The sequence below is a fragment of the Dendrobates tinctorius genome, unplaced genomic scaffold (assembly GCF_039654945.1).
Source record: "Dendrobates tinctorius isolate UK_male_01 unplaced genomic scaffold, ASM3965494v1 ptg000171l, whole genome shotgun sequence".
In the NCBI taxonomy this organism is placed as follows: Eukaryota; Metazoa; Chordata; class Amphibia; order Anura; family Dendrobatidae; genus Dendrobates; species Dendrobates tinctorius.
In genome coordinates this window covers 18941712-18966489 of record NW_027361838.1, presented here as the reverse complement: position 1 = coordinate 18966489, position 24778 = coordinate 18941712, and the positions used below count along the sequence as shown (strand labels likewise).

Here is a 24778-nt window from a genome sequence, read left to right as displayed (position 1 = left end):
CAAGGGGTAGGTAGAAGCCATCGCTAAGCCTATGATGGGTCACAAATGCAAGGCCAAACAACATCGAACCAACCACTTACAGACGCAAACCTATTTTTCTAATATCTCGGGCAAGATCTCGGCACAGGAATTCTACTAGTTATGATATTAAAAACATTCATTCTCCACATTTTAAAAATCAATAAACCATGTTTTACAGTCTAGGAGAACTGCTGTAACAATTCTCAATAGCCTTGAGACTTGAAGTGTTACATATCCTTATCAATAATGCACTCTTTAAAATGCTACATCTCTCAGCTAATTTTCCTACGGATGATGAAATGTTTCAGAGTGGCAGACCGGGAGGAAATAATAGAACATTACTGAACTGTCTAACCTGCACGTATATTTGTGTAATCTATACAAATAAAGCTTAATGGACAATTCACAATGTTCTTCCACTTTCTGCAGTTTGGATTGCTTCTTGTAAACATGTATAAAAGGAAATCTATCAGCTCGCTACTTTCTAAACTTCCATGTCGTTCTAGCAGATTGGCTGTAATGCCCGCCATTACTTAGCCTCTTAGATCGGCTGGATCGCAGAAGCCGACTTCATTGTCTGTTACTATGGTTGTTTTGACAAAGACGTTTACTATCCTGGCGAAAGCGAAAAACTAAATTAAATATATTCATTTTCCCTGCTGTAGTGACTGTTCTTATTATTAGATAATGAAAGCTTATGAGAAAAATGATAGTAAATGAACTCTGGAGCTTATGGAAGTGTCATGTTCTAGAAGAATATGAAAGACACAAATAAGATACACAGAGTGTTTAGTGGGGGAAAAAACAAAATAGCAAAAAAATAACTTATCCCTAATATCTGTAGTCGAGCCCTGCAGCTATTGTGTTCTCAGAAATAAAAAGCAGGACAGCTTTTTTTTTATTTGTGCAGTATACGGTATATCTATACTGACTTTTTTATGTAGAAATGGTAGTGAAGTTTTGCTCATCCGACACTGTCTGGTCTCTTCACTATTATTCGGACTGTACAAGAACCTATCAATCTTTTTTGATGAAGCCTTCACCAACCAAAAATATAACATATAAGAACAGAAAATTAAAGTACGGTATATTGCTACGCCGCAGATTACTGCAGCCATCGTGTGTAGATGCCCACCTGGGTCTGATCAGCGGTGCTCTCCTCAAAGGGTGAGAAGCACTGGTATATAGTGAGCAAAGAGAAAGTGATACAGCTTCTTCTATGGTAATGGAAATGTTTGCTATATACAAGGTTCTCCATAGCTTCATATAGTCAACATACAGCCCATGACGCGTTTTTACCTTCACATAGTTCATCCAGAGGGGGCACTAGAGCTTTCACTTATATTTCATCCATGGTGATTAATGGAAAAGACAAAAGTTGTAAAGCCGGGGTCACACTTGTGGGTGTAATGCAAGAAACTCGCACGAGTCTGTCGCATCAATACCCGGCACTGCCGCCGGCACTAGGGACCGGAGTGTGCAGCTGCATAGAAATACATTCAGCCGCACACTCTGGTCCCGAGGGTCAGCGGCAGCGCCGGGTATTGATGCGCGAGTTTCTCGCATTACACCCGCAAGTATAACCCCGGCCTAAAGGCCCCGTCACACACAGCGATCTTGCTAGCGAGATCACTGATTTTGTGATGCCACTGCGATCTCGCCAGCGAGATCGCTGTGTGTGACGGGGATCAGCGACCGGCCCCCCCGCCGGGTATCGCTGATCGTGCTCGATCGGCCTGGGCCATTTTTTAATCGCTGGTCTCCCGCTGGCCAGCATGCATCGCTGCATGTGGCAGTGAGAGACCAACAATCAGCGACGCTGGTTTCTAATGTAAACATCGGGTATCCAGGAGCAGCGGCTCTTGGATACCTGATGTTTACCTTGGAAACCGGCATATACGCTGGTTTCCAAGGTAAATGTCGGGTATCCAGGAGCCGCGCGGCTCTTAGATACCCGATGTTTACCTTGGAAACCAGCGTGTACGCTGGTCCTGATCGCTGGAGGGGCTGTCTATGTGACAGCTCACCAGCGAGCAGCCTAGTGATGTCCCAGCGATCCCATCCATGTTGGATCGTTGGTGGGATCACTGGGACATCGTTATGTGTAATGGGGGCTTAAGTCAGATAAGAAGAATCTTGGTACTATAAAAAGGACAGAGATGTGATATATACCATTATAACTGCACAATGATAAAGCTGTCTTACCACACAAATTAATATATCACTTATCTATTCTATAGACTGCAGACAATGATTTATATCTGGAATAGGTGTACATGTGATTAGGCAATAAACTATTATATATGAGACGTGTAGCTAGTAAGGCTCTGCTCACATTTTAGTTGTTGAGACTATTGGCCTTTCAGGTTTTTTTTGATGGCATGAAATGGCAGCAAAAGTATTATAATCAAAAATACCAGAATTTAGGGATTCTTAGCTATTCAGCATACGTCTCATGGCTCTAGTATAGGCAGAAGCCGTACTGCTAGAGTGGATTTAGTATTTTTTTTTTTTTTTTTTTTACAATTATTGATTAAATGGAGTTTGTCAGCCCAAATTGACAATATAAAAATATTAAAATAGCAACTAAGGGTTCTAAAACACGGCCTCCATTCCAGAGCAATTAAACTTTAACCACATGTGCTAACTAGAGATGAGCGAATTTGATCAGGTCAGGGCTTATTCGGCAAGCTATAGCGCTTGCCAAATAAGCTGCAGAGGGAACTCGGATACCTGGAGCGCTCCTGCTGATCAGCTGATCGGCGCTGCAGCTGCATGTGTCGTGGCTGTGTGACAGTCACAGCACATGCATGGAGAGCCTGTGTGTTGGGTTCTGCATGCATGTGTTGTGACTGTCACATGCAGCTGCGGCGCCGAAAAACTGATCACTCGGAGAGATCCACAAAGCCGTGTTCCCTCTGCAGCTTATTCACCAAGAGCTACAACTTGCCGAATAAGCCCTGACCCAATCAACTTTGCTCACCTCTAGTGCTAGCTAGGCTGCCGGGTGCACCCTTGATGTGGCCAAGAGGCTCAGTGCACCGTTCTGCCCACTGGTTTCTCATGCCCCCACCTCCTTACTGGTGATTGACAGCACTGACTTGCCTACAGTGAGAATAGAGAAGGCAAGACAGCGCCAGTGATGAAGACCGAGGTATGCTGAATCAGTGGGGGTAATAGTGCCCTGAGCATCTTGGTGACAAAGGGTGCACTGAGTGGCCTATTGAGCATATCTGAGTTTCTGCACAACAGAGGCAGCAATTAAAACTCTAATGGTGCAATTTATATAAGGTCTACATCCCCTACAAATCTATGTCCTTAGTATATACTGTCAGTTTGGGCTGATAGTCTACCTTTAATATATGTGGATGTCATTTCACCTTAATTAGTTTCACATATCAAAACTGCCTGCAGAAAAATCAGCCATGGTATAGTAGCTATTTTTGAGCAGTATAGGTAAGAACATTAGACCTAAGCTGTGATTGCTTTCTATGGGGGAAAAGGAAAAGATTTTATAATGTGGCCACATCTATTATTCATTACTTTTGATATAAAAACAGAAGTAGAGCACAGTATTGAAATTTTGGAAAAAAAAATCTGTGTTTTTCATCTTGTTTTTACATCTGGAAGGGAGTTAGAAAAAAGCAAAACTTTATTGTGGATGAGCCCAATAATGGATGCATAAATCATTTCTGTCTTTAACAAGTGCATCATTTTTATCTTGACTTGTTTTTAGCAAACTAACAAACAGCATTGATAAGAAGAGTGGATTAGTGATGTTCGGAGACAATTGAGAGGATTAATCACAAAATATAAGACACATCTGCCTATTTTCAGCACAAAGAACTGACATCTGAGTGACAGACGATGGTCTGTTTACCTTGGTAAGAAAAAGCAATAATTGATGGTTTAATTTTCATTTTGTACATTTGAAGTTATTAAAGGTACATGATATGAAAACCCATTGCAGTGAAATGCCATAGTCTTACAGAAATTAAGTCAACCTACTGTAAATCTACCCATGTGTCAATAAATAGGTTTATCACTATAAGGGTGTGTGCACACGCTGCGGATTCTGCTGCGGATCCGCAGCAGTTCCGGAGACATTGTACAGTACAATGTTAGCCAATGGGATTTCAAATCCGCAGTGCACATGCTGCGTTTTTTTCCGAGCGGATTTGCTGTGGTTTTAAATCCGCAGCATGTCAATTCTTTCTGCGGATTCCGCAGCGGTTTGCCACCTGTTCCATTGTCCAGGTGTCAAACCGCAGGGGAAAACCGCTGGCCAATCCGCAGATAAACCACAGGTCACTTTACCTGCAAATCCGCGCAGAAAAATCTGCAGCGTGTGCACTCACCCTTAGGCTACTTCCCCAAGATGAGCTTTTGGTGAGTTTTTGATGTTGCAAATTTTCTGCACCTATTAAATAGAATAGATTACTTGCATTCTTTCAAAAATATGCAGCATGAAAAACTCACCAAAAACTCATTGTGGGAACGCAGCCTTAGGCCGGGGTCACACTGGCGAGGAATACGGCCGAGGGAAAGGCGCTAGAAGCACGCATTAGACACGGACCAATGATTCTCTATGGGGTCCCTCGCACCAGCCGTATATTTCTCATCCGTATTCTACGCTCCATGCCAATCGCAGCATGCTGCGATTGTCAGCGTACTACAGCCGTAGTACGCCAATGCAAGTCTATGGGTGCGCAAAAACAACGGATTACACACGGACCACACATGTGACTTGCGAGAAATACGCACCAGGTGTCGTTTAGCAAAGCCGGCAATTCAGTGCGCTATACAGTAAACTCACACCGACAGTTTTAATAAAGAAACGAAAGAATAGATATATACAAATAGAATACATATATATATATATATATATGTATATATATGCATTCTATGTGTCTATATCTATTCTTTGGTTTCTGTTAGAAACCCTGTCATAGGGCTCCATTATATGTCCATTTTGCAAGCCTCTTAGAGACACATAGAATGCATATATATATATATCAGAAGGGGTTAAATAATTTTCAATGAGGACCAGTGCTATTGCGACCAGCCCCACTGTAAACTACTACTAAATGAATTGATTCAGCTCCCCGCAGCCTCAGTGACGTCAGCGGGTGTCTCCTGGCTGATCTGTGAATGAACTAATGACTGTGGGAAAAAAGTCATAAACTTTCCCACGGTAATTAGATCATCTACAGGCAGCCATTGAGGCTGCGCAGAGCTGAATCAATTCATTTTGTAGTAGTTTACAGTGGGGCTGGTCGCATTAGCACCGGTCCTCATTGAAAATTATTTAACCCCTTCTGATGGATTGCAGTGTGGGACATGACTGAACGCGGAGAGGTAAGGATATTGGTGATTTTATATGTTGGTTTTTTTTGCAGGTCATGGTTTTTTTGGGATTACCAGACTAATAAAAATTTGTCAAAAACTTGGGGTATTTATTTCATTAAATGACTTTTTAATTAATGTCTGTGTGTTGTTTTTAACCCTTTCTTAGTATAGGGTTAATATTGGATCGGTGTCTTATTGACACCTCTCCATTATTAATCGACTTAATGTCACCTTACAATCGAATGGTGACATTAACCCTTTGTTATATTAACCCATTAGCCACCGCTACAGGGCAATGGGAATAGAGAGGATAAGTGCCAGAATTGGTGCATCTTATAGATGCGCCATTTCTGGGGTGTCTGGAGGCAGATTTTTGTAGCGGGGGGGGCAAAAACAATGGTCCCTTTCATGGCTATTAAAATCTGCCCTCACTCACCTGCTTAACCTCTCTGGTTGACAAATTACAGCGGAAGCCCACACATTTTTTTTTACTACGAATTAACCCCTTAAAATAACAAATACACCTCCAAAATTTTGCACACAAACCCTCATCTAATTATTAGTCAGGGACATATAAAAAACATGAAATGAAATGGTTTACTGAATGTAAACCATGTGTCATTTCATGTTGGGTTGGGGAAAAATTTGACAGAAGCGGCTATTCTGCTATGAAGAACTCTATGAAATATAAATATATATGTTTGTCACAATGACATATATATATATATATATATTCTATGTGTTTATATCTATTCTTTCGTTTCTTTATTAAACCTGTCAGTGTGAGTTTACTGTATAGCGCACTGAATTGCCGGCTTTTCTAAAGGACACTGGGTGCGTATTTTTCGCAAGTCACACATCTGGTCCATGTGTAATGCATATTTTTTGCTGCACCCATAGACTTTCATTGGCGTACTATGGGCGTAGTACGCTGACAATCACAGTATGCTGCAATTGGCATGGACCGTAGAATACGGACGAGAAATATACGGCTGTTGGGAGCTGCCCCATAGAGAATCATTGGTCCGTGTGTAATGCGTGCTTTTAATGCCTCTCACTCGTCCGTATTCCTCTCTAGTGTGACCCCGGCCATAATCTCAAGTACTGAGCATAATTGCTCATCACTGATGTCACATATTACATTCATGTAGAGACTTTGTGCTCTATTCTACATAGCTTATATTCACGTATACAGACTTTTATAGGTACCCTGTAACTGCCACTATAGTCACTCTAACTGCACAGGCACTATGCTGGGATAGAAATGAGCATCTCTTAAGAGTGCAGACTTATGAGAGTGTACAACAGTGCACCATTTCACAATCCTCTATATATGTATTAAATGGAATCTGTCAGAAAGAGCTCCCCCTCAAACTGTATATATGGTCATGTTTCTCTCTGAAAAATAGCGTAATCCATACTTTTACTTATGCAATCTGTCCGAAAAATTCCTGTTTTACAAATGAGGCTAAACTGTTCTAATCCTCTGCTTTCCGGGGATCTAGTCCCTGCCGAGCCCCACCGCCTCCTGCCTGACAGACAGCTCTCTGGCTGGTGAACTGTCAGCCAATCAGAAGGTGGGGCTGAGCAGGGAATAGGTCCAGGGAAGCAGATTCTTGGGAGGTGCTATGACACTCCTAGAGCATTAAAGCCTCATTAGCATATTATTATTTAATTATATAGCACCATCGATTCTATGGTGCTGTACATGAGTATATGAGTGGAAACACTGTCAGTCAGGGATCAAGATATCGCATAAGTAAAGCCATGGATGACATTAACTTTCAGAGAGAAACATTACCAAGAGTCGAATGATACAGAAAAAAGCATTATAATTGTAGAAGTATCAGTCTGTATACAACACTGTACATGCTTTCACTGATAATGGAGAAGTAATGTTCTACATTTCTCGTCACTCTCTGGATACATTTGTTTAGAGCGGACAGCTTGCCTTTCCCACACTTCTTCTTCCTCCTTTCATCCCACATTGTTCCTGTTTTTAGTCACTTATTACGATGAATATTACCAAAATTATTTTCAGAGTCGCACAACGTTATTATGTAGCACAAGTTATAATATTAAACTGATGTGACGGAATATTTAAACTCTGGACAACTTTTACAATAAGTAAGAGTTATTTACAAACCAGATGCATTGATTCCTCAGGTCTGAAAGGGTAAAACTGTTTGAAAAGTAAGAGATGGTTTTTATATGCTTTCGATTGCTGAACTCAGCAAAAATATCGAAAAAATGGCATCATGTACAGTTTTTTCATAAACACTGGCTACATAGACTTTTTCTAGCACCAAACTTTGACACCTTTGGTGGATGATTTTGGTGTCATTAGACTGGTTCGAAATTAATGGACGCTGTGCTGCGATGGCCTGCTGTGGGCAGAGATTTTCTCTTCCCATCTTCCCAAGAGTGTGGTGGTGTCCACAGCATCCAATCATAGCATATCTTTCATTTTACCTTAGCAGTATAAAAAATGAAAGCTGAGCTGTGATTGGTTGTTATGGGAAGTAAAGACAGATTTTTTTTTTGGTCATAGCAGTTCACAGCAGTGAGGTGGTGTCCATATCAACCAATCAGAGGACCTCTTTCATTTTATCACAGCCATATAAGAACTTTCTGGTTCTAGCAACATGATTGAAATGGCTAGAACGAAGACTAGAACGAATTCACCGGACAACTTTTGCTACATTTGTAGTTGTTTTATAGTAAAGAAATAAAGAAGGAACATTACGAATTTCGTTAGAACAGTGTATCATGCGTACTGTGATGTAAAACTAGATGATCAGGACAATTCGTGGGCTCCACATGTAGTGTTTCCTGTTTGTGTAGAAGAACTACAACAGTGGTCTTATCCCCTTTACTTCCAAGGGTGGTTTGCATGTTAACTCCTGGGCCAATTTTTACAATTCTGACCACTGTCTCTTTATGAGGTAATAACTCAGGAACGCTTCAACAGATCTAGGCGATTCTGAGACTGTTTTCTCGTGACATATTGTACTTCTTGTTAGTGGTAAAATTTCTTCGCTATAACTTGCATTTATTTATGAAAAAAACGGAAATGTGGCGCAAATTTTGAAAATTTTGCAATTTTCAAACTTTGAATTTTTATGCCCTTAAACCAGAGAGTCATGTGACACAAAATAGTTAATAAATAACATTTCCCACATGTCTACTTTACATCAGCACAGTTTTGGAAACAATTTTCTTTTTGTTAGGCAGTTATAAGGGTTAAAAGTTGACCAGCGATTTCTCATTTTTACAACTCCATTTTATTTTTAGGGACCACATCACATCTGAAGTCACTTTGAGGTGTCTATATGATAGAAAATACCCAAAAGTGACACCATTCTAAAAACTGCACCCTTCAAGGTGCTCAAAACCACATTCAAGAAGTTTATTAACCCTTCAGGCGCTTCACAGGAATTTTTTGAATGCTTAAAAAAAATAAACATTTAACTTTTTTTCACAAAAAAAATTACTTCAGGTTCAATTTTTTTATTTTACCAAGGGTAACAGGAGAAATTGGACTGGAAAAGTTATTGTTCAATTTGTCCTGAGTACGCCGATACCTGATATGTGGTGGGGAACCACTGTTTGGGCGCATGGCAGAGCTCGGAGGGGAAGGAGCGCCCTTTGACTTTTTTACTGCAAAATTGGCTGGAATTCAGATAGTATGCCATGTCAGGTTTGGAGAGCTCCTGATGTGCCTAAACAGTGGAACCCCCCACAAGTGACCCCATTTTGGAAACTAGACCCCCCAAGGAACTTATCTAGATATGTGGTGAGCACTTTGAACCCCCAAGGGCTTCACAGAAGTTTATAACGTACAGCTGTACAATTAAAAAATCATATTTTTTCCACAAAAATGATCTTTTCACCCCCAATTGTTATTTTCCCAAGAGTAACAGGACCCCAAAAGTTATTGTGCAATTTGTCCTGAGTACGCTGATACCCCATATGTGGGGGTAAATCACTATTTGGGCGCATGGCAGAGCTCGGAAGGGAAGCAGCGCCATTTGACATTTCAGGCTGGAATTGAGAAAGGACTCCATGTCGCGTTTGGAAAGCCCCTGATGTACCAAAACAGTGGAAACCCCCCCAATTCTAACTCCAACCCTAACCCCAACATACCCCTAGCCCTAACCCTAGCCCTAATGGGAAAATGGAAATAAATACATTTTTTTAAATTTTATTTTTCCCTAACTAAGGCTGGTTTCACATTTGCGTTTTTTAGCGCTGGAAAAAAACGCTAACCTGCGCATGCGTTTTTTCCCCTATCTTTAACATGGGTGCGCATACTTGCGCGCTTGTAAGCGCATGTATGCGATTTTCATGCGCTGCGTTTTTTTGGGGTGTGCGATTGGATTTTCCAGACGCATCATGTTGCATTTTTTGGCCCTGCAAAAAAGCGCATGCGCACATATGCGCACGTTTTGCGCTAAAAAGGGCCATTATAGCCTATGGATGCGCATATGTGCGCACTGGCATGCTCATGTAAGCGTTTTTTTGCATATGCGTTTTTTTTTTTTAACCATGGAATTTAGGGGTTTGAGTTAGAGTTAGGGTTAGTTAAGGGGGTTTAGGGTTAGGGTTAGGGTCAGGGTCAGGGTTAGGGTTGGGTTTTGGGTCAGGGTTAGGGTTTAGTATGGTTTGGTTAAGGGTTAGGGTCAGGGTTAGGGTCAGGATTAGGGTTAAGTATGGTTTTGTTAAGGGTTAGGGTCAGGGTTAGGGTTAGGGTTAGGGTCAGGGTTAGGGTTAGGGTCAGGGTTAGGGTTAGGGTCAGGGTTAGGGTTAAGTATGGTTTTGTTAAGGATTAGGGTCAGGGTTAGGGTCAGGATTAGGGTTAAGTATGGTTTTGTTAAGGGTTAGGGTCAGGGTTAGGGTTAGGGTTAGGGTCAGGGTTAGGGTTAGGGTCAGGGTTAGGGTTAGGGTCAGGGTTAGGGTTAAGTATGGTTTTGTTAAGGATTAGGGTCAGGGTTAGGGTCAGGATTAGGGTTAAGTATGGTTTTGTTAAGGGTTAGGGTTAGGGTTAGGGTCAGGGTTAGGGTTAGGGTCAGGGTTAGGGTTAGGGTCAGGGTTAGGGTTAAGTATGGTTTTGTTAAGGATTAGGGTCAGGGTTAGGGTCAGGATTAGGGTTAAGTATGGTTTTGTTAAGGGTTAGGGTCAGGGTTAGGGTTAGGGTTAGGGTTAGTTAGGGTTTAGGGTTTGGGTTAGGGTTAAGTATGATTTGGTTAAGGGTTAGGGTCAGGGTTAGGGTTAGGGTTAGGGTCAGGGTTAGGGTTAGGGTTAGGGTCAGGGTTAGGGTTAGTAAAGTCATGGTTTGGGTAGTGTGAGGGGCCACCTAAAAATGTTGGAAAAAAACGCAAACGCGGTAAAAACGCGCTAAAAACGCATACAAACACATAAAAACGCTGCGTTTTTTTCATGCATGCTCATAAAAATGCTTGAAAAAAACGCAGCAGTTGTATGCTTATGTATGCGTTTTTTCAATGCGTTTTTTTGCGGGAAAAACGCGCTGCAAAAAAAAGCAAGTGTGAAACTAGCCTAAGGGGTTGATAACGGGGGGTTTGATTTACTATTTATGGCGGGTTTTTGGCAGCTGTCGCACGCTAAAAGATGCTTTTTATTGTAAAAATAGTTTTTGCATCACCACATTTTGAGAGCTATAATTTTTCCATATTTTGACCCACCGAGTCATGTGAGGTCTTATTTTTTGCGGGACGAGTTGACGTCTTTATTGGTACCATTTTCAGGCACGTGACATTGTTTGATCGCTTTTTATTCCGATTTTTGGGACACAGAATGAACAAAAAACCAGCGTTTCATGAATTTCTTTTGGGTGGTGCGTTTACACCGTTCCGCATGCGGTACAAATTGATAAAGCGGTTGTATTATTTTTGCATCACTTTATTCTGAGAGCTATAACTTTTTTATTTTTTCGCTGATGACTCTGTGTGGCGGCTCGTTTTTTGCGGGACAAGATGACGTTTTCAGCTGTACCATGGTTATTTATATCTGTCTTTTTGATCGCGCGTTATTGCACTTTTTGTTCGGTATGATGATAAAGCTTTATTTTTTGCTTCGTTTTTTATTTTTTAAGGGGTTCAATAAGGTGGTTAACTAGTGGGACAGTTTTATAGGGCGGGTCGTTACGGATGCGGCGATACCAAATATGTGTACTTTTATTGTTTTTTTTATTTTCAAAAAATGAATTTATTAGGGAATATTTTTTTTTTTTTAATTTATTTAGCGATTTTTTATAAATTATTTTTACACTTTTTTTTTTTTTTTACTTTATTACAATGTCCCAGGGGGGACATAACTGTCATGTGACAGATCGCTGATCTGTCACATCACAGATTGCTTTGACAGATCAGCGATCTGTCACAGGCAGTGCTGCAGGCTTCCTCATGCCAGCGCTTTGCAGGCATGAGGAAGCCGCCTCCCTGCAGGCCCCTAAAGGTCCCCGCTGTACTATTCCGTCCTTGGGACTTAGGTCCCAGGTCACGTGGACGGAATAGTACGTGTAATGTAGGAAAGGGGTTAAAGGAAGAAAAATCTACAACAAAGACACATGTAAAAACATCTCAAAAACGAGCCTATTTGACGGAGCGTTTTTCCTACCAAGAGATGCAGAAATTGCATAGCTATTTCTGGTTCAAATACTCAATATGTGAACATTCCCTTAATGTATGTAGAACCATGTGATTCACTCTCTATCAACATCATAGCCTGCAGCATTAACAACATATACATCATTTATGTGGCCGCACTGGCATCTGTTGTACAGTTGTGGCCAAAAGTATTGACACCTCTGCAATTCTGTCAGATAATACTCAGTTTCTTCCTGAAAATGATTGCAAACACAAATTCTTTGGTATTATTATCTTCATTTAATTTGTCTTAAATGAAAAAACACAAAAGAGAATGAAGCAAAAAGCAAAACATTGATCATTTCACACAAAACTCCAAAAATGGGCCAGACAAAAGTATTGGCACCCTCAGCCTAATACTTGGTTGCACAACCTTTAGCCAAAATAACTGCGACCAACCGCTTCCGGTAACCATCAATGAGTTTCTTACAATGCTCTGCTGGAATTTTAGACCATTCTTCTTTGGCAAACTGCTCCAGGTCCCTGATATTTGAAGGGTGCCTTCTCCAAACGGCCATTTTTAGATCTCTCCACAGGTGTTCTATGGGATTCAGGTCTGGACTCATTGTTGGCCACCTTAGAAGTCTCCAGTGCTTTCTCTCAAACCATTTTCTAGTGCTTTTTGAAGTGTGTTTTGGGTCATTGTCCTGCTGGAAGACCCATGACCTCTGAGGGAGACCCAGATTTCTCACACTGGGCCCTACATTATGCTGCAAAATTTGTTGGTAGTCTTCTGACTTCATTATGCCATGCACACGGTCAAGCAGTCCAGTGCCAGAGGCAGCAAAGCAACCCCAAAACATCAGGGAACCTCCACCATGTTTGACTGTAGGGACCGTGTTCTTTTCTTTGAATGCCTCTTTTTTTCTCCTGTAAACTATGTTGAGGCCTTTGCCCAAAAAGCTCTACTTTTGTCTCATCTGACCAGAGAACATTCTTCCAAAACATTTTAGGCTTTTTTAGGTAAGTTTTGGCAAACTCCAGCCTGGCTTTTTTATGTCTCGGGGTAAGAAGTGGGGTCTTCCTGGGTCTCCTACCATACAGTCCCTTTCATTCAGACGCCGACAGATAGTACGGGTTGACAATGTTGTACCCTCGGACTGCAGGGCAGCTTGAACTTGTTTGGATGTTAGTCGAGGTTCTTTATCCAACATCCGCACAATCTTGCGTTGAAATCTCTTGTCAATTTTTCTTTTCCGTCCACATCTAGAGAGGTTATCCACAGTGCCATGGGCTTTAAACTTCTTGATGACACTGCGCACGGTAGACACAGGAACATTCAGGTCTTTGGAGATGGACTTGTAGCCTTTAGATTGCTCATGCTTCCTCACAATTTGGTTTCTCAAGTCCTCAGACAGTTCTTTGGTCTTCTTTCTTTTCTCCATGCTCAATGTGGTACACACAAGGACACAGGACAGAGGTTGAGTCAACTTTAATCCATGTCAACTGGCTGCAAGTGTGATTTAGTTATTGCCAACACCTGTTAGGTGCCACAGGTAAGTTACAGGTGCTGTTAATTACACAAATTAGAGAAGCATCACATGATTTTTTGAACAGTGCCAATACTTTTGTCCACCCTCTTTTTTATGTTTGGTGTGGAATTATATCCAATTTGGCTTTAGGACAATTCTTTTTCTGTTTTTTTCATTTAAGACAAATTAAATGAAGATAATAATGCCAAAGAATTTGTGTTTGCAATCATTTTCAGGAAGAAACTGAGTATTATCTGACAAAATTGCAGGGGTGTCAATACTTTTGGCCACAACTGTATATATAGATGCCACCAGGCCAGTGATTGACTGTTGCTGTCACATAAATTAGGGGCAGGACGTCATCACCACACTAAGGGTATGTTCACATGTATGCGTTTTTGGTGTATTTTTTGTCAGTGTTTTTTTTTTTATGCAAATTTTAGTTGTGTTTTGTAGTACCCGCTAAGGCTGGGTTCACATCATGCTTTAGCAGCCCGTTCAACGCATAGCGTTGATGGACTGCTAAAGGTATAGCATAACGTGATCGCCAGTGGTGACGGAGCCTCAGACGCTGCAGGCCGCGTCCGTGGCTCCATCAGCAAATGACTGCACATCGCGAACGAGTCCCGCTTTACGGCATGTGTTGCGATGCGCCCTACAATGGGGCTCAATGGCGCCGTTAACGGACTGCGTTACACCGCGTTATACCGCGGTGTAACGCAGTCTGTCAATGGACTGCCTATAACACAGTGTGACCCTGACCTAACTCATGCACACAGCTTGTTTTTTTTCCCTGAGTATTTTGGGCAAAATCTTGAGTTTCGCAGAATAGAGTATGCTACTTCGTTCAGCGTTTTTCACCCATTGAAAGTAATGGGTGGTGGAAAAACCGTTGAAAAAAACCCAGGTATCTGGATTTGCTGCGTTTTTTTGTGCCAATACCTGATGAAGCAGAATCACATTTTTTTAGGCACTAAACTTTATCAGCATGCATGAGAGACAAATGTAGCATGACAAAAACAAAGCAAAAAAAAAGCAACCAAGAAACAATTACAACCTGCTTTTTTGCCACAAGTTTCTTACTGTCAAGAGAGCAGGTTTTGGGGCACATAAAAAAACGCTGCAAAAAACGCAACGTGTCAACACAGCCTAATACCATGAACGACAAGAACTGCAAAAGTGGAGTCCTAGATGCTTGAAAAGGTAATACCTATTTTATTATTTTAACATATTTCCAGAAAGTTTTATTTTATTTTTTTTTTTAAACCTGAACAACTCCATTAAGAATGTTCCAAAATAAAACTTCCAGAAATGTAAAACTAAATGACTATTAAATAAAACCTGTCACCATCCATAAAGTACAGTAGACTCATCACTTGGGGTAATGCTAACATTGCTTACTAATAGTGTCCATGAACCAATAGAAAATGTGAATCCGCATTAAACAGACAGGTGGGCTCCTTTGGGAGATGTGTATGATAGCCTTAAATGTCACCATTATCCATTAAGCAAATTAAACCCCGCGAAAGGTGTTGCTGACAGGAGAGTTTACATTATGATTAATTAAATGCCGGCGGTATAAAGATAATTTGTGTGGCAGCTTATTTTCCATTTGGAAATGTAGCTAATATTTTACGCATCTCTTTGCAGTGCCAACCATGTCGATATCTCTGTCAACATTAATTTGCTTCATTAAAGATGTCAGATTGTGAAGATTTAGTGTCAGAGAGAAACGGAAATCTATCTAATTGGATTGATGTATCTATTATCATTCTGACATTACACCCTATCATTAGCTATTGACTCACAGTAAGTGCTAGACTAATATTCTCAATATTAGTAGGAACAACACAGGTTGGAGGGTTGGAGACATATTAAACCAGAGGCATTCCGGGGCACGAGGAGTCTACCAGCAGCTATATTTTGCCGCCCCTTTGGACTGGGAGATGGCCGTTTTCTGAGCCAGCCAACAGCTGGCTAAGAAAAGGTGCAGCCCTCAGGCTCCCAGTGATCCATTGTACTTGCGTCTTTCAGACATGAGTACAATTGAAGCTATGACCACAAGGTCATGGTGATGCCAGCAGCGTGAATAGGTAATGTTATCTCGCTGCTGACATCACTCGCCAGCGCTGCAGAGGGGCATACAATGATGGTAGAAAGTGTTCCAGTGGAGCTGAAGACACCAGAGATTTATCGTAACAGGTGTGGGGTATAGGGAGAAGAAATAGGGCTTGAGGACACAGTTTGGGGGGGAGAAGGAATGAGATTTGAGAACATAGTTTGAGGTGGAGAAAATGGAAGACTTGAGATCACAGTTTGGTGGAAAATATACAAGATACGAGTACACAGTTTGGGGAGAAGAGGAAATAAGATTTGAGGACACAGTTTGGGGAACGAGAAAGGGATGAGTGTGGATGCAATATGGGGAGGGGAACAGGGAAGTTGGAGAAATTTGATGACAGTATGAGGAGCAAGTCGGGAGATGGGGACATGTATGAGGAAACGGTTTTAGGTTGCATGGGTGCAGACACAGTATGGTGAGTGGGGGGGGATTTAATGCGGACACAGAATAGGGAGCGAGTGGATGGTGCAGACACAGTATATTGACTGAGAGAATTGGTGCAGACACAGTATGAAAAGGGAGATAGGTGCAGACACAGTATAAGGAGTCAGGGGAATATGTGAGGAGGCAGTATGGAGAGCAAGAGGGTAAATATGTGAGGAGACAGTATTTTTACCAAGGGGGATGTGAGAGGAGACAGTATGAGCAGGGAGGGGGAAGTGTGTGAGGAGACTATTGAGGGGAATAGTGTGAGGAGACAGAATGGGGGACAAAAATGTGAGTGGGCACAGAATAGAGACTGAGTAGTGTGGGTGGTTAGCATGGGGAGAAAGTGTAAGGACATTACGAAGGAGAGGGAATGTAACAATGGGGCAAAATATAGAGATTGGGCCCTATAGGGGGGACACCGTGTGAGAGGACAGTGTGAAGAGGGGGCTCAGTATGGAAAAGAGGGGGCAGTGTGGAAGACATGAGCCATAAGAGGGACAGTGTGTGGGTCATACTTTGTGCAGGGTATATAGTGAGAAGCAATTATTTATTCAGGGGCTCAGAGTACAGCAGATATTTTTATTCAAGAACATTATAATGACACTGCTATTTTTAAGGGCACCATGTTTGGATGTGCTGCAGAAGACTGGAGAAAGTCTGCAGATACAAGCTGCGGCTGTGAAAAGTCATAATGGTGTCTTGGCAAGATGAAGAAGAAAAGAAAGTATCATGCTAGTATCCTTGTGGTCTAGGGCACAGAAATAGATTTAGGCTATGTGCCCACGTATGCAGAGAATTCCTGACTAAAAACCGGACTCCTTCCCAGGAAAAATGCATTTTTTTCCCCGTGTTTTTTTTGTGTGCGTTTTTTATGCGTTTTTTCCCGGAGCATCCACATTCTCATAGAATATAGTTGGAAATGCGTTTTTTCCGCAAAATTAATGAACATGCTGTGTTTTTTTCCGAGATGCGTTTTTTTTGCGGAAAAAAACGCATCATGTGCACAAAAATTGCGGAATGCATTATAAGAATGGGATGCTTAATGTATGCGTTTTTTAAGCGTTTTTGCAGGGAAAAAATGCGAAAAAAAACGCTTACGTGGGCACACAGCCTAAAGAGGATACCGGGGACTTTAGCAAAAAAGGCATGTAGTTGCTAACAGAGGCAGCTACCTGTTTATTGTAGCCAGTGTCGGTCATTGACTGCTGCTGCCAGAGATTCAGCTACTTCACGTCAACAGAGCAGCAGTTTCTCTTCCTGTTAACAAGGGCGACACTACTGATGTCATGCTGATTGACAGCAGGCTTCCGCTGCCTAATTGTTGAAAGTCAGCTGTCAATCAGCATGACACCAGTAGTCCTGCCTTGTCAACAAGGGAGACTGCTGCTCTGTTGACATGGAGCAGCTGAATCTCTGGCATGAGATGTCAATGACTGGTGCCAGGTACAACAGGCAGGTAGTTGCCTCTGTTAGCAACTACATTCCTTTATTTTAAAGTCACAGATATCGTCTTTAATATAAAAATCCATGGTGATCCAAGGAAAAGAAAAGACTAGGACTAGGGTTGTCCTGTCTCTTTACCGCATACATCATAGGGAGAATACAGCAATTGGACAGGAGTACAACACGGTTCTCTCTAAGGATGGGCAGAGTGCTTTTTAAATAATCTGTCTGATCAATAGGGGAAGAGCTCAAGAAGTGGGTGCAGGTCAGGTGAACGGCTTAAAGGGAAGCATGACAATGACTACTTGTCTTTTTGGCCAATTACACCTACTTAGGTATGAAATAACTTTTGACAAAACAATTTGCATCACCAAAATATCAGGCAAATGATAAGCTCCTCCTGTGAGATTATCTCACTATATCTGAGTCTATACATATACATTACACCAGGCTTCTTGACCTGTGATCCAGGACAAAGACACGTAGGTGACTCAATCATGAATCCGTCTGATTGTCTTACCAGGGGGTTGATTTTTATAAGAGAGCAGAATCTTGAACTGGTCTAATGTCAACTATGTGACAAAAAAAAGAAAAAAAATAGACTTTTGTGGTTTTATTAAAGAGTAAAGATTCACTTGTAAAGGTTCTACAAGGTAAAAAAAATTTCTTAGCGATAACCCTGACAATGACAAACATGCCATAATGAAATGCAAATTAATACAAATCTATATTCTCCTAATCTTCTGGTCTATAGGAAACATGCTGTTTTTTACATAAATTATTACAGTTCAAATATAGTATCAGCCTTTCACAATACTAACAGAAGGTGTGCTCCACACATTAATGTGCTCTTTCGGCAGCTCCCTGTTGAACCTTTGGTAATCCAGACACTGTTGAGCCTCATTTGTCTCGTACGCTTTACTATTTTTACCATTTATAATTATGTGTAACAATGATGACAATGACGGCTGGAGTTCTCATTCCTCTCACCACAACCTGTAATTTTCAGCTGGGTCTTTTTTCATACTGTCCAGACACAAAAAGGTGACATAATTATTTGACCAACTTTTGGGAATCTTCCACTTGACTTGTTTTTAAACCTTAAAACATTTAGTGTTCCGTGACAGAGAGCCTGACAGTGGTACTATGCCACGCCATATGTCAGGGCCATTGAATACTCAACATTCCAAATTATGCCTAATATTGTTCTGATTCAAGAAAAAAAGGGGAAGGACGTAGCCTAAATTGGTATTGAGACAGCATATGGATGAAAACTTAATGCCAATAATGTTGCAAGCTTCTTAAAATCCCTGCTTCCATGATACATTTCCAGTGGTCATTAATAGAGAAGAACGAACCCTAACTTGAAGTTTGGGGTTCATACCGGACAGTTAGTGTCCGCCGGTGCTAAATGCCGACTCGGAATTCCCAAAGAAGTCCGTTGCAATGTTTGACGTTCCGGCGGGCAGTTCGTTGCAGAGATAGAGAGAGATCTACCTAGTACGCCTCTATGTAGAAATTGCTTCAAATATAGGATTGGATCTCAGCAGAAGTCAGAGAAAAATACCTTTACATACCATAACAGATGCAATTCTGTGTCTGAGCTAAATAAAGTATAAGGCCAACAGAATAAGGGAATTTACATAGGACTTCCTTATTTACATGCAGCTTAAGCAATGTGTAAGGGTATGGTCACATGTTGCATTAAATCCTGAGTGACTGAGGTGGACACGTGGATATGAGGATACCTAGTGCTGACATGGTGTTGGTGTGACTCAGAGCTTATTCTTATTGTCATTTAATGAGGCTAATCCTCTGATTTTTAGGTAGACTCTTGCAGACAAGTGTATGAGAAATGAGATTTTCATTCTATTTTCTTTCATTTGTGTGCCATCCTGTTATGAATGGGTCACAACACAAGCCAAGTCTCAGAAAACCAGAGAGGTTGGTAACTATGCAGATTGCAGATCCCTGATCTTACCACACAACTAGCAGCAGTCGTGGAGCGTACCTATGATGATCCTAGACGCCTCGTCACAACCGGAGAGCTACATAAGCCTAAAGCAGGAAAAGAGGAAAACTAACTGCCCCAGAGCAGACACCAAAGGAAAGACAGCCCCCCACATGTACTGACGGTGAAACAAGATGAAAACACAAAGGCAGAAAAATAGGCTGAGCAAACGATGGGGCCCGACTAACTAGAAAGGACAGGAAAGGAAAGACACTGTCTGCAATCTGCCAAAAACCCTACCAAAATAATGTTCAACACTTCTGATAGCAAAATTAACCCTGAAGTCACTAGACTTCTCCCACTATATCAGCACTCTGAAATATTCTGAGACATAGCAAAATGAGGCCAATCTAATAAGGGACCAAAAGGCTCATACAGATAAATAGGAGTGGAAATTCAGCACAACCCCAGCAGGGACTGGCTGACAACAAAAAACTGAATTGACAAACAAGAGCAAGTGTGAACAATAGCAAAAACAAACTTAACTTGAGAAGACTGAAGTCCAAGACCTGAGAAGCAGACTGAATCACAAGCACCAGGATAGGTCGTCGGCTGTCTTATATCCAGTCTGATACTCCAGAGATCCAATCGTTATCCTCCTCATCAGGTGGCAGATCACTACCAATTAAACCAAACTCACTACCTCCTGTCACCACCAGAGGGAGAACGGAAGAACTCTCAACTGGTGGAGCAGAAAATGAGTTCACAACACCATCCATTTTCATATATCTTCACAAAAAAATGATCATAAACAATTTCCTACGTTAATAATGGAAATGTATAGGTAAAATCTGGATGCTGCACAGTTGATCCATGTAGGATCTGATTTTTTTCCCGCATCCATTGCCTTGAATGGATAGGTCTCTTCCGAGATAAGCAAGAAAGCAGTGCAGGCTGCGATTTTTTTCTCACAGTTGAACCAAGGGAAAAATCAGTCACCTGACCAGCCTGTATTAAATAACATGAGTGCTGTCCTTATGGTATCCCATCAAAAATCAGATAGCACATGTCCGACTTATACACTCATATGCATGAGCGTTTGAGTTAAAATTAAACCTATTTATGTGCTTCTTTATTAATTCTGCAAAAGATTTTTATATCTGTGGGGCAGATAAAAATCTGTTCTGATTTTTTCCAGGTCTTGTGAATGTAATATTAAAAAGTGTATTCACATCACATGCACTAAAGAAGGATTAAGATTAGCTTTAAAGCTGTTTAAAGTCGCCATCACAAATAGCGGTCTCGCTAGCGAGATCGCTGCTGAGTCACAAGTTTTGTGACGCAACAGCAATCTCACCAGCGAGATCGCTGTGTGTGACACTTATCAGCGACCGGCCCCCCTGCCGGTTATCGCTGATCGTCCTGGAATGGCCAGGACATGTTTTTGATCGCTGGTCTCCCGCTGGCCAGCACGCATCGCTGCGTGTGACAGGCGGGAGACCAGTGATCAGCACGCTGGTAACTAAGGTAAACGTCGGGTTTCTAAGCGGCGCACAGAGCTTAGAAACCCGATGTGTACCTTAGTTACCAGCGCGCTGATGCAGTGAGCTGGTAACCAAGGTACACATTGGGTTTCTAAGTGCCGCGCGACGCTTAGAAACCCGATGTGTACCTTGGTTACCAGCTCCCTGCACCAGCGCGCTGGTAACTAAGGTACACAGTGGGTAACTAAACGACGTGCGTCGCTCGTTACCCTCCTGTCGCTGGTGCTGATCGGTGGTGAAGCTGCCTGTTTGGCAGCTCACCAGCGATCATGTAGCAACACACCAGCTATCCTGAGAAGGTCATATCGTTGTCGGGATCACTGGTGTGTCGCTATGTGTGACGGGGCCCTAAATCTGTGTCCACAATGTGTGAACTTACACGAAATATCTGATATACTTCGTTTTCAGGATTGTTATCTCATCTGAAAGTTCTGTAATGGCTCATGAACAGGCAGGGGGATTGCTTAGCTACTGAAAGGAGCCAGTCATCGTCATGTGCCAACAGTAAGGTCTCTCCTGTGTCAAACCCAACCCGGAAGTATTATTTTCTACACATATAAAAATTATATATATTTTTCATACTGGACATTCTTTTTAAACAACTGAAATTTGTCACCAGATTTATAATTCTCAATCTAAGTACAATACAGAACAGGGACAGAGACCCTGATTTCAGGACTATTTCACTTACCGGTAATTGGCTTCTTGCTGTAGTCTTGATAAAATCCACGTGATCTGCCACAGTTTTTCTAGTACTCTAAATTATAAGTTCTGTCCAAAACCATCTGCATATTGATTAATAGCTTTCTGCATACACTATGTATAGGAAGAGAGCTGTCAATCAATAGTGGCTTAGCAGGGATAGCGAGAGTTCATAATTATTAAGAATGATGTCATGCCCCACAACTTGGGAATAATACAGACAGTATATTATAATATATATATATATATATATATATATATATATATATATATAATATATATATATAAATATATTGTGCTGCTTCATTGCTATACAATAAGGTTTGTCCTTCTTTAGAAGTTTGTCCTTCCTCTCTCCCTGCTTCTCCCTCTTGCTCTGATGTAGCTCTGATGTCAGTAATCCCTGTCTTCTTCCTCATTCACTGTTGTCAGCCATCTAAGAAGCTCAAGTGTTTGCATCTCTGGTTCAGAAAAGTCTTTTTTACCTATTGTATTGTGCAAAACCACAAAAATTCAGTTGGAAAATAAATCTTCTAGAATTTTCTTAAGTGCCTCCTGCAGTTGAGTTATCTTAAGATATATCTAAGTGTAAGTACTAGTTCATACTGAGGTTCATATTGGGTCAGTTTTGATGCTTGTATAGCATGTTTCAGTGGATCTTGATGCCTTTCATACTGAGGCAGCCTAGATACGGTGTCACAAGCGCCCTACACTTGCAGTCTAGTTATGGAGTCAGAATAGACTACATAATAATCATTGACCAGCATGGGGAATAATCAGGGGAATTTTGACAGTGTCTTAACTGAAATCCGTCATGATTCTGTAGTCTAATGTCACAGAGAGTGAGACAACCCCTTTAAGCCTATCTCTATCTACATATAGATTTGAGGACTTCTGCTGGTTATAAAAGTTAGATATTTCTTTAAAAATAACCTGTCAGCAGGATTTATCACTATAAAGTAAAGCAATGCCCCAAATGGCGCTATTACACTGATTAAATTGATACCTTTGTTGAAGGAATCCTCCTGTGTTTCTACAGGTCACTGATTATTCAGGGACCCACCTTTGTTTTTAAATTTTGCGCTGTGGCTGCTATCATTGGGTAGGTCTCCTGTGCATAGTGTGAGACTCCACATCTGGTCTTTTGGTCTTCAATAAAATGATGCCGGATTTGGCGCATGCACACATCGAGATCTAAGCCAAGTCTTCGATCTGTGCATGCGTTGATTTCGGCACCCTTTTATTGAAGACCAGATGTGGAATTTCAAACTGTGCACGTGCTGCCCAACCAATGATAGCAGCGACGGCACAAAATGTCAAAATGGAGGCCTGTAGAAACATAGGAAGCAGGCGGAAAGGCCGCTGTAGAAGTAGACCCAAAGCCCCTGGGGCCACCCAGATGCCCAGAAGACGTCATCAGAAAAGAACTTAAAACCATGATTAAAAAAGAATCATTGATCAGATTCCTTCAACAAAGGTATCAATTTAATCAGTGTAAAAGCGCCATTATGGACATTACTTTATAGTGATAAATTCTGCTGGCTGGTTCCCTTTAATGGTATATAATTTTATGGCTGCTAGATATAACTACAATGCTCATACAAAACATACTTTTGTGCCATTGAAATTCTAGAAAAGTCAGAAAAACATCATGACAACAAATGGCTTATTAATCCATCATCCTCCCTCCTCTTCTTACATTTAATATTAAAGCAATTTCTGAATAAAAGACAGACCAAAACATGTAATATTATGTAATCGAATATCAGTGTGGAGAATAAAAAAGAAAGCCTTGAAACTTTCTTTATTCCCTCATAAAAATGCTTTATAAATGCAGTAAGGTTAAGACGGCCAACCCACTCACTAACACGCATTTACACAGAATGTCTGTTCAATGGAGCTCCAGCACTAAGAGCTTTGTAATATACTTGATAGCGCTGATTATGTTTTTTTTATACTTGAGTCTTCAAGAATTATTGTAATTTTAAGCTTTGCCAGAGTAATTTTAGTTTTACATTACATCTGTGCAAAATAAAAGGAAATGATAATAGGAAAAGGACTGTATTTGTTTCCAAATGCTTCATTCACAGCATAATTATGACATTCTAATTGTAGCACCGTAACCTCTACATCTGCAGCTGATGCTAGCTAGGACATCACCAGAATTGTAGAACAAAGAGAGCCAGAAACTCCATGAAAAGAGGAGCTGGGGAACAAAGGCTGCTTTGCAACATAAATAATGTGTTAGAGAGAATCTATCTCATACTCTGTCTAGCTGTATATACTGTAGAGCAGTCGTAACAAACCAATGCAAAACTTCAGAGACAGTAAACTTCCTTAAAGGGATTGCCCAGGACTTAGCTATTGATGACCTGTCCTTACGATAAATTGTCAATGTCAGATCACTGATGGTCAGACAACCAGCACCTACACCTGTTTACAGGTCCCGTGACGGTAGGAAGTAAACAGTCTGTGGAGCTGGGACACCGCTCCATACTCCCTATAATGGCTGTTCCCAGGTACTGCAGCTCAGCGCCCAGTCACTGCAATGCTGTGGTGACCCAGCTGTGTACACTATTTGCTTCCATCTTCCCTGGTATACGCAATGAGCTGAATGTAGGTGTCGGTGGGCAGGTGTTGGACCTCCACTGCTCTGGTATTGAGGACCTAAGCTCTGGATAACCTCCTTAATGAAAACGTTTGACTATTACATTAAGGCTGTGTTCACACACAGCGTTTTTTTCGCGGTTTTTCCCGCGGATTTGCCAAAAAAATCCGCGGGAAAAACGTGAAAAAGAAGCTTCCCATTCATTTCTATGCATTTTGCACTTTTTGTGCACATTGATGCATTTTTTACCGCGAAAAAAACGCATCGCGGTAAAAAACGCAGCATGCACATTAATTTCGTGTTTTTTTTCTGCGTTTCTGGCTTTTTCCATGCGTCTAGAAACCTCGCGGGAAAAAAACGTGCAAAAATTGCGGTGAAAACGCGCAGAAAAAACCGCGCGGTTTCTGGGAAGGGAGTCCTGTTTTTCAGCAGAAAATTTCTGCTACGTGTGCACTTAGCCTAAGAAACC

At 41.4% G+C, this 24778-nt stretch overlaps 1 protein-coding gene and 1 long non-coding RNA gene across 6 annotated transcripts in view; one reads left to right on the top strand and one right to left on the bottom strand.

Annotated features, from left to right (window-relative positions):
* PTPRM (protein tyrosine phosphatase receptor type M) overlaps window positions 1-24778 on the bottom strand; it is a 929698-nt gene that overhangs the window by 777296 nt on the left and 127624 nt on the right. The window lies entirely within an intron of this gene.
* The window catches only part of LOC141053831 (uncharacterized), a 59395-nt gene continuing 38378 nt past the window's right edge, over window positions 3762-24778 (top strand). Inside the window, exon 1 of the long non-coding RNA XR_012221274.1 lies at window positions 3762-3905. This is a non-coding gene — a long non-coding RNA (uncharacterized lncRNA). The remainder of the gene's footprint in view (window positions 3906-24778) is intronic.